Raw genomic sequence first — 10,390 nt, 5'->3', positions numbered from 1 at the left:
AATAGACATTAATATTAAAAATATACTATGTATGTTAATATCATTTAAATTTAATTACATATCCTATAAAAAAAATTTATAAAATTGTTTGGATTAATAAAATTGATTTATACGTTCGCACCAATTTAATTATATATGTAATAGTTACTGATTTTTAATTATTCAATATATATTTATTATTTCATAATATGTAAGAACATATAATACATAAAATAATTTTTATATATAATTTTTATCCCCCGCAAAGTGTGGATCTTAATCTAGTTTCTATCTATTTTACGAGCGTTTGATTGCACCAACTTCACATCTGATTACATTACTAGAGCCATCATGTCTGATCCACATTTGATGGTACCCACTGGCCTATAAACATTTTTTCAGTTAATTTGTATAATTTCACTTTTTTCATGAATTCGAAAAGGTAGACCTTCTGATGTAAAACATTAATCATTATTGAACACTTAGTTAGACAAGTTTAGAATGCACATTTTTAAAACAAATAATATAAATAGTATTTGACTGATAAAAATAATATTATAAAATATTAAATAAATATTTGATTGCTAAAAACATGTAACTATAAACCTCCCAGATTTTGTCTCAAAGGTTTTTCCAATATGGATAAACGATAGTGTATATAGTGAAAGCTCCATATATCAACCGAGCTACGTCCAACTCTGCCATCAATGGGGTTGCCTACCCCCCTCCCCCACACACGTTCCAGGAAAGTTACATTTTCTTTCCTTATAACTAGGCCTGGGACGGATCGAGTATCCGGACAATTTTAAGATATCCGGATCCGGATCTTTATCCGGCGGATTCATAATTTTACTATCTTTATCCAGATTCGGGGTTCGCGGATATCCGGGTGTCGGATATCCTTCTAAAAATCATAATATCCGGCGGATATCCGGATCCGGATTTAGATCCTAAAATAAATAAAAAATAATATTAATATATATAAAATATTAACAATAATTTAAAAATAAACAAAATATAATGTTTTTAATTATTTCTATGTATAATATTACAAAATTTACATAAAATTTATATATACTATTATAAAAATGAAAATATATTAAATAAAATTAGTTTTTATATATAAATATTATTATTTTTGAAATAATTATTAATAAAATTTACGGATCCGGATATCCGGACTAATAAATCAAGATATCCGGATCCGGATTCGACCTTGACGGATCCAACATTTTACTATCCGGATCCGGATTCGGCCTCTCCGGATATCCTGATTTTCGGATCGGATACGGATCGGATCTCGGATCGAATCCGGATCTCGGATAAAAGTCTCAGGCCTACTTATAACAAGGACGCATTAAATTCCCCGTGAATGATTGCACTAGACCATTTAATGCGTTCTCGTTTTTTTCCACGTTTCTATATTTGCCAAAGATTTTTTTGCCTAGCTTTTACAACGTGATTGATCCTACTTCTAGATTCAAACTCCATAGTGTTGACTTTACTCCATCCGAAATTTCGCCGTTTGGCGTTTCTACCGTAAACCTCTGAATAAACAAGAGAAGGCCTATTCAAAAGACGATGCTATTAGGTATATATTGATGTGATTTCGTTTCATACTTGGTTTACTTCGGTTAATAGTTGGTTGGATAAACTTGCTACGAGGTTGTTTATCCTTTATAAGCCTACGTGAATCTGTATATAAATGGCTTCCGTTTGAATTTCTTTAAGAAATTTCAAAACTCTCTTACTCGTAATATATTATGCTATCAGGGTTGTGAAAGTTCAACTTTCAGTTTCTTCTTCATTTCATTCTCGAGTAGAGTACTCATCAATTCATCATTGGATATCCTGGAGACTACAAATCTTATCCTACGCAATCCAATATATACTTATGCTAATTTGTTTGGAGCTCTACAATAAACTTGAGATAATACATCTCAACTTATAAATATTACTTTGAAAGAAAACACGACATAACATATGTCAACATAAACCACATATTTAAACTTGAAATCTTTCTCTCTTTTATAAAGAAAACTTGAAGACCAAGTGTTTACTGTTTTATTTAGTCGATTTCATTATTTTATAAATGTAAAAATTTATTCGATCAAAGCTGTGATACTTGTGCTACTTGTCTAAAACATTGAAAGTAGGCATGGGCATAAAATCCATAATCCGAAATCCGAACTGAATCCGAACCGAAAAATCCGGTCCGTACCCGGTCCGAAATGTAAAAAATACTCGAATGGATCTTGTAAGGTGGTACAAAACATATCCGAACCCAAAGTGTTATTAACCGGACCCGAACGGGTAACCCGAAAAACCAAGAAAACCAAAAAATCCAAAAAGATATCCGAAAAAACTGGTCTGAATGTCTGAACTGATATACAATGTAATTATATGAAACATGAATATATACTTCAAATATTCAATTTTATATTTATTTTGATACGGTATCTAGCAATAAGTATTTAAAATTTAAGTAACTACTTTAAATACTTAATTATATATAAATAAGTATATATTTTTTATGTTTTGCTTTTAAATTTTAGATTTTATTTCGGGTGTATCTGAACCGATCCAATATAACATGAATCCGAATGATATATGGTTACTTTATGGGTTCTATGATGTGATACAAAACCGACCCGAATCCAATGTGTTATATCCGAACCCGACCCGCACTTGCAAATTTACTAGAATGGGATCTAGGAGGTGTTATAAAAAAGAACCGAAATCCGAAAAACCCGACCCGAATTGAAAGAAACGAGCCTTACAAAAGATGAAATATATTAATGCAAAATGGATGCTAGGGCCGCAACCCAAGCCAAATGAGTAGCCAAGCATCGAAATTCAACTATAGTAAAAATTTGATTAACATAAAGCTCACATACACTCTATTATAAGCTGACATGTTCCATTCATCTATCAATACATTTTCACGAATACAGATTATCAGGTAGAGGTTCATCATCTCATGCATCATAAAATACATATAAGGTAACATAGGCAATCTTCGTAGACTATATATGCTTCTTAATCTTTTTTCAGCTTCATATAGTATGATTTAATTTACTATAGAATGCAATAAAGCTGAATCTCGCTTAGTAATTGTGACACTAAGCACATGCTTCATGAGAAGCATGAGACCAGGAAGTGGCTCGATCTTCTGGACTTTGATGGCATGAATGACATAGTTTTGTAATATCTCGACAATAGCTGTCTTCATCATATTCATAGCTAACTGCTTACCAAGGCAACTTCTCGGGCCAGCATTAAAGGCTAAGAATTTGAAGGAAGGTTCACGCCTCAAACTACCTGTATTGGAAACCCATCTCTCTGGCTTGAATTCGGACGCATCTTCTCCCCATACAGCTTTCATCCTCCCTAGCGCGTAAGAGGGATTATTATCTTGGAGTTTGCATCGACTTTATGCCTGCTTGGAAGCACATCTTTGTTTACAGCACACGCGTGTTCGAAGGGAGCTGGTGGGTATAACCTCATTGATTCATACAACGCGCCATATAAGTACACCATCTTGTTGAGCTCATTGGGATCAAGAGATGACTTCTCCTGGCCAGTTTTGGATTTTGGCATATTCTTGTTGATTTCTTGGCGAATCTTGGCCGTCCCGTTAGGGTTTTCGGAGAGAATCCAGAAGAACCAGGTGAGTGCAGAGGCAATGGTATCTCTGCCAGCTACAATGTAACTCAATATGAAATCTTTGAGGAATCGATCATCACAAGGGTTCAAGGTCTTGTACTAGGTTGTGTCGTCTAGCTTTATGTAGGACGTCAACAAATCTTAACCTTCTCCACTAGGGGACTGGTGATTAATGCCTTGTAGTCTTACCTCCTCTCTCTTAGCTGATATATATTTGGCACACACACAATAGAAAATTTCATCAGCTTCTAACATTTTCTTCTCTATTCCCAGTCCCATCCATCTTTGTAGCTTCCACAAGAATCTTGGTTTTACATGTCTATACAAAATCCCTTCTATAGAGCCTTGTCGACCTCATTCTCTGGCATGTCGATGGAAAGACTTGTAGGATCAGAACCAGTTATCAGAACCATGGATGTGTCGAAAGTGAATCTCCGAAACACATCTTGGAAGTTCAGGACCATCCCTTCCTTTGCAAAATGATCGAAAACAGGCACAAGCCCATTCTTGAGTTTACTTCTCGTAGCACTAACTGAAAGTCTGGCAAACCCCTGATGTCTAAGAATGCCCTCCGCTGCCTTCCTGGAATTATACCAAAGCTCCGCGTCCACGTTGAATATCACATCTTTGAAAACATCAAAGATCTCTTTGAACTCAGGGCCTTTGTTGTAATTCAAGAAGTTTGAGCTTAACATATAGTGAATATTAGCCGGATCAACGGTGACCAACATATCCATACCAGACAACAATGGACCCTTGAATTGAAATGTCAAGTTGGAGTTCTCGAGAAGTTCCACGGTGAAATCATAGATCCGGTGGAGCACCATCAACAGGCCCGGAAGCATCCCGATAAGAGGCCAGTTAGTCGTAATGAAGCTCTTTTTTTTTTTTTTTTTTTTTTTGAAACACAAATCGTAATGAAGCTCATATTTGGTTTCTTGATGAAAAAGTGAAGTAAGATGGTAAAGGAAACAATAGGTATGCATATAATTAAAAGCCATTAGAGATATTTTTTTGTGTAATTGATCTTGAGCTAACCTTCATTTATATATACATACACACGCACGCTATGAATATTAAACTAATAATCATACTGTATTTCAAATTATTAGTATGTGTGCCAATAATTCCCGAATTGATCCTGCAAGAAGGGACCAACATAAATCAGGAAGCAATGATATGACGGTCGTATTTAAGATCCCCATATTATGTCGTGTATCAGTTAAAATAAAACTTAGGGGTGGGCGTTCGGGTTCGGATCGGATATTTCGGATTTTCGGTATAGAGGTATAGAATCCGTTCGGATATTTATGTACTTCGGGTCGGGTTCGGGTATTTTTAGTTCGGATTCGGATATTTAGATTTTGAAAAAAAATCAAAATTTTCATTTCTCAAATTTCTTGTATTTAAAAATATAACTTTCACTTAACTAATTTTTTTATTTTTAATAGATTGAATAATTAATAGATTTAGACATAACTTTTTGAAACTAAAAAAAACATTAATTTGGTTATTGTTTTTAAATTTTGGATGCAATTTTTTGTTAATTCTTAAAATAAAAAGTTTGACATGCATTTTAAGTGAGTAGCAAATCATTTTCTCTGTAATTCTATGTACATCATATGAACTTAAAGTACGTGTAGTATCAATATAAATATTTTATATAAAATGAGAGATGTAAACTAGAAATATATGGTTAATTATACATATGTTCGGTTATCTTCGGATATCCATTCGGGTTCGGATATTACCCGTTCGGGTTCGGATATCCAATCTCTGCTAATTCAATACCCATTCGGATATCCTGCTACTTCGGTTCGGATTTCGGTTCGGGTTTTTTGGATAGGGTTCGGGTGCGGCTTCGGATATCGGGTAAAGTGCCCACCCCTACTTCGCATCACTTCATAGTCATCAATGTATATTTTCAGTAAAAACAAAAATCAATGTATATTTTCTGTATGTTTGGAGACTTTATGTTTTGATGTTGTTGGATTTCATAAAAAAAACTCTTGTCATTTCATTCTTACCAGTCGTCTAAGTTATGATAATAGAGATTTTTTTTTACTGAAGATAATGGAGTTTTCAATAACTAGATATTGTAAGTTAGCCTAAACTTGCCTAAACCATGACAAAACTACCAAAACCTAGGTAAACTATGATAAAAGTGTCATTTTCTCTAAAATTCTGGTTCTACGTTTTTAACAAAAACAATATGGACAGTTCTATACAAAAAGTTATAAAAGAATTTAAAAGCAAATAAATAAAAAAATTGACATTTATAATATTAGATATTTATTTGCATCGTTATATATATAAATCGAATATATATATATATATATATATATATATATATATATATATATATCATCATCATACTAGGTGATTTTCCCGTGTTCATGCACAGATATAAATGTTAGAAATAAATACATTATATATATAATTATTAATGTATTAATTTTACTTATTTTATAATTTGTATGTATGATTTAATTAAATAATATTATATTATTTTAATTAAACTTGTAGTTTGGATATATAATATCTAAGTCGATTTGTTATTACTTGGATATAATAAATTGTATTTACTTCTCCAAGTATTATTATATTATTTTTCTGCTGAATCAGATTAAAATTTTGATAATTTTGTTTTTTGCATTTAAATTACTCATTTTTGGTTATATTAAGTTACACAATTACTTTAATTCTAGTTAAACTAAATTTAATTATTTTCATTTATTTCATTATTTCAGTTCTTGCATATGTACTTTCGTAAATTCTTTTGTATAATTTGTAGTTTTTTTACAATAGTATAAAAACTGAAACTATGATAAGTATGAAGTTTTATAAACGAAAATTATCGATAAAATTATAAAAGTATGAAAACATTACCAGCTAATAAAAACCAACACAATTATTACCCAGACCTCACGGTGAATTTTCTCATTGATTCTAATTCGCGAACTTGGAACTCGCAGGCACTCCGGGCTTTAGTGGACCTACATGATGTGAAAATTATAGAAAGCATACCACTGAGTAGAAATTAGATGGTGGATAGGGATGAATGGCATTTCACAAACAAAGGGAAATATACGGTTAAATCAGGATATCAGGTAGAACGGATTTACCCAGACAAAGAAAGATCACCATTAATGTTTGGACCCACAGTTGATGTATTGAAGGTGTTCTGTTGCAAAATACGGTGCCCACCAAAGATAAAACATTTTCTATGGCAACTACTGACAGGGTGTATAGCAGTCAAAAAGAATCTACGAGCGCGAGGGATACGTGGAGATATATGATGTGCAAGATGCGGAGCCGATGAGGAATCGATAAACCATGTGTTTTTTGAATGTGCTCCAACACTTCAGGTTTGGGCTCTCTCAAATATACCATCAAATCCAACTATTTTCCCAACAAGCTCTATTTTCACAAATATGGATCATCTCTTCTGAAGAGTTTTCCCGCAGATGGATGATCATCAGTTTGCATGGATACTATGGTACATTTGGAAATGAAGGAATAATAAGGTTTTTAGTAATCTGGACATTGATCCTAGGGACACGCTTAAATTGGCAGAAACAAAATCAACACTCTGGGCAGAGGCACATATATTGAACGAACAGAGGACAGTACCACACGTAGAGGTTACGACTCTACCGTCAATTCCAGGAAAATTGTGTTTCACAGATGGTTCCTGGAAAGAGAATGATATTTTTTCCAGACAGGGTTGGTTTAGCACTTTAGGAGGATTTGATGGGCTGATGGGGGCGAGGAATGTTCGGGCTAGTCTCTCTCCTCTTCATGCGGAGATGGAAGCACTACTCTGGACAATGAAATGTACGAGAAACTTACGTCAATTTCAGGTTACGTTTGCAACGAATTGTTCTCAATTGGTGAAGATGGTTTCGGAACCAGAAGAATGTCCAGCTTTTTTAAGTTATTTGGAAGATATTAAGGTCCTGAAAGAAAATTTTCTCCAATCAGAGATCATCTATGTACCCAAAACGCAAAATTCAAAGGCGGAAAGCCTAGCACGCAGTGTCAGGAAGCAACCGTCTTTCGTCGTTCACGTGGATCAAGATCTTCCGGCTTGGTTTACAGAGTCAATATGAGTCTGTACAAGTTGATGACAAAAAAAAAATGAAAACTCATGAACAGATATCAAAATTTACAAATGTTTGTTTTTGTAAAATTAAAAGTAACTTCATAAGTAAAATGTATAAAATATAAATTAAAATATTATAATCTTAATTATAAAATTTCATATTGGTTTATGCATTCTTGTTATATGTATATTATGTTGTATACATATATAAAAATTAAAATTAAAATTAAAATATTAAGCCTTAAAGAAATTTTAGTGGTATATTAGGTTTGACTAAAGTTTGTAGATTTTCTATTTATGTTATTTTATTAAATAATTTGAAAAATTAAAAATATAACAAAAAGAAATTATGCAAAAATTAATAAACATCTCAATAGTAGCAATTATCAAAACAATTTAGTTCATCAATGATATTTTAGTATATATACTTTTTATATTAATTTTTGTAATAATATGAGAAAATAGATTGATATAAATAAAATATTTTTACTAATTTTAAAATATAGTATCATGTTTAATATTTTGTTTTAAAGAGATGATTATTTTTAACATTAACTGTTTTTTGTGAACTTTCCTTTTTATGAAATCAAATTATCTATAAAATATATTTTCATAAAACTAAATATTATTTCCGTTTTTTTATTATCTGAATATTTCCTTTTCAAATATGTTATTTGCAAAATATAGAAAAAGGAAATTAAAATTAAAAATTCAATTGACATGATTTATTAGATATTTTTAATAGTAATGGCAATTATCTATAATACTTTATTCATTAAAGATACCATTGTAGTTAACCATCTTATGAATTAACGTGAGTGCGACACGTAGGAAACTGACTTCTCAAATAATATTATAAAGATTTGAATAGGTTTTGACCAATTTCTCCTAAGGAAATATGATAAGATTAAATCTCATCTCGTGGAATCAAAGGTCTTTGAATATCAATTTTAAGAGTAACTAGAGCTTGACCCGCACGTCCGTACAGATACTTATTTCCACTTTTATATACATGAATATTATTTAAGTATTTATTAGTTAATATATTAAATATTATCATATCTTAAAATGTTTATAAACACAATGATTAAATAGTATACATGCTGTGAAAAATATTGATATGTACGCGATACTAAACCTTACACAAATACTGACTCATTAATATGTTTGGGTAATATTTCTTTTAACACGAAATCGTTTCTCAAATGTAATAATATTTTAAATATTTTGATTAGATATAGGCCATATTGCGCGATTTAAAAACTGTTTTTAAACTTGAATTTTCCTAAAATTTAGCTAAATCATTTTAGAAAATATGCTAAACACAAAAATTTAGGTAAACTTGATTTAGGAAATGATTTATAAATAGGAAAAGACAATGGTTTTATTTAATATTTTAATGGTATTGACTTGTAAATAAGTTCTAAATTTTAGGGTAAATTTATATTCGTACTTCTCTTTTAATAATATATATATATAGATTTTCAATGAAATTTATCCTTTTAATATATTTGAAGAACTTCCGTGACCTGTAAAATGTTCACAGACAACACAAGAAGTATTTTATAAAAGAACTGTCTGATTAGGAAACTACCAGATTTGGTAAAAGAATTTGTCGGTCCAATAAAAGCCTCAATGCTAAGTTTGAAAGTCGTGTTAAACATGAAACTGGCTTTTAGTCTTTAAGACTGAATCATATAACAAGAGCGATATAGATAATTTTTTGTCGATTTCTATGTGAAGAGTATGTGTCGTTAGTATATTTATACGGGGGTAGGTGGTCACGCTTCTACGATAATATTTTTAACAGCAATTTCACAGTATACAAAGTTTTAATAATCGAAGAGTCGGTCCACACTGGATGACATATTATAAGTATGATACTTTCATCAGTGCGCAAATGGTGAACTCTGGAACGTAAAACTCAATCCTATTATTTCTAAATTCATTATCGACAAGAGCTGCAATGATGTGAATGTATCTCTTTCGCGGAAGGCTTTTCAGAAATTTCTTTACGAGTTTTGATTCGTCAATGGTTTCACCAAAATATGCTGATTTGAATGAAATTTCTGAAAGTCTACCCATAAACGCATCAATTGTGTCAGCAGAGCCGTGCCTCAGTGTTAGATTTTGAAACATTGGCTTATGGCATCAAATTTTTTAGAAACAATTAAAGGCATATTTTTCTAGCTAGTTTCATCTATTTAAGCTCAAGTTACAAAAATATAAACGAAATGCTTAAAGGTTAAAAGTTTTATGATTGTTAGAATAAAGAAGACAAGAATACATTATATACTTATGGTTTCGTACTTAAGCAACCATAATAGTATATAATCATTTTTAACTATCAAAATACAGTAAAATAAATAAAGATCGGTTGTGTTATATAAAAAAATTGTTTGATTTGGCTAATTTATATTTGTTAATGTGTATCACATAAAATATTAATGTTCTACTCGTTTATTTATTTTAACAGAGCTGGTTAAAAGTTTTTAATTTAATAGTTTATTAAAAAAAAATTTGAAAACAAAAACTAGTTTGTTTAGTAATTTAGCTTTTATTTGGTTCTACTATATGACTTAACTACAAAACATTTATAACTAAGTGTAGGCATTTTATTTTAATTCGCTTATGGCAGCT

At 31.2% G+C, this 10,390-nt stretch overlaps 1 pseudogene; it reads right to left on the bottom strand.

The window, feature by feature from the left end:
* Nucleotides 1-2,834: 2,834 nt before the first annotated feature.
* LOC106304568 lies at nucleotides 2,835-4,535 on the bottom strand (annotated as a pseudogene).
* Between the last annotated feature and the right edge of the window lie 5,855 nt (nucleotides 4,536-10,390).

This window comes from Brassica oleracea, chromosome C7 (assembly GCF_000695525.1).
Source record: "Brassica oleracea var. oleracea cultivar TO1000 chromosome C7, BOL, whole genome shotgun sequence".
In the NCBI taxonomy this organism is placed as follows: domain Eukaryota; kingdom Viridiplantae; phylum Streptophyta; class Magnoliopsida; order Brassicales; family Brassicaceae; genus Brassica; species Brassica oleracea.
This window is presented reverse-complemented; position numbering and strand designations above follow the sequence as displayed.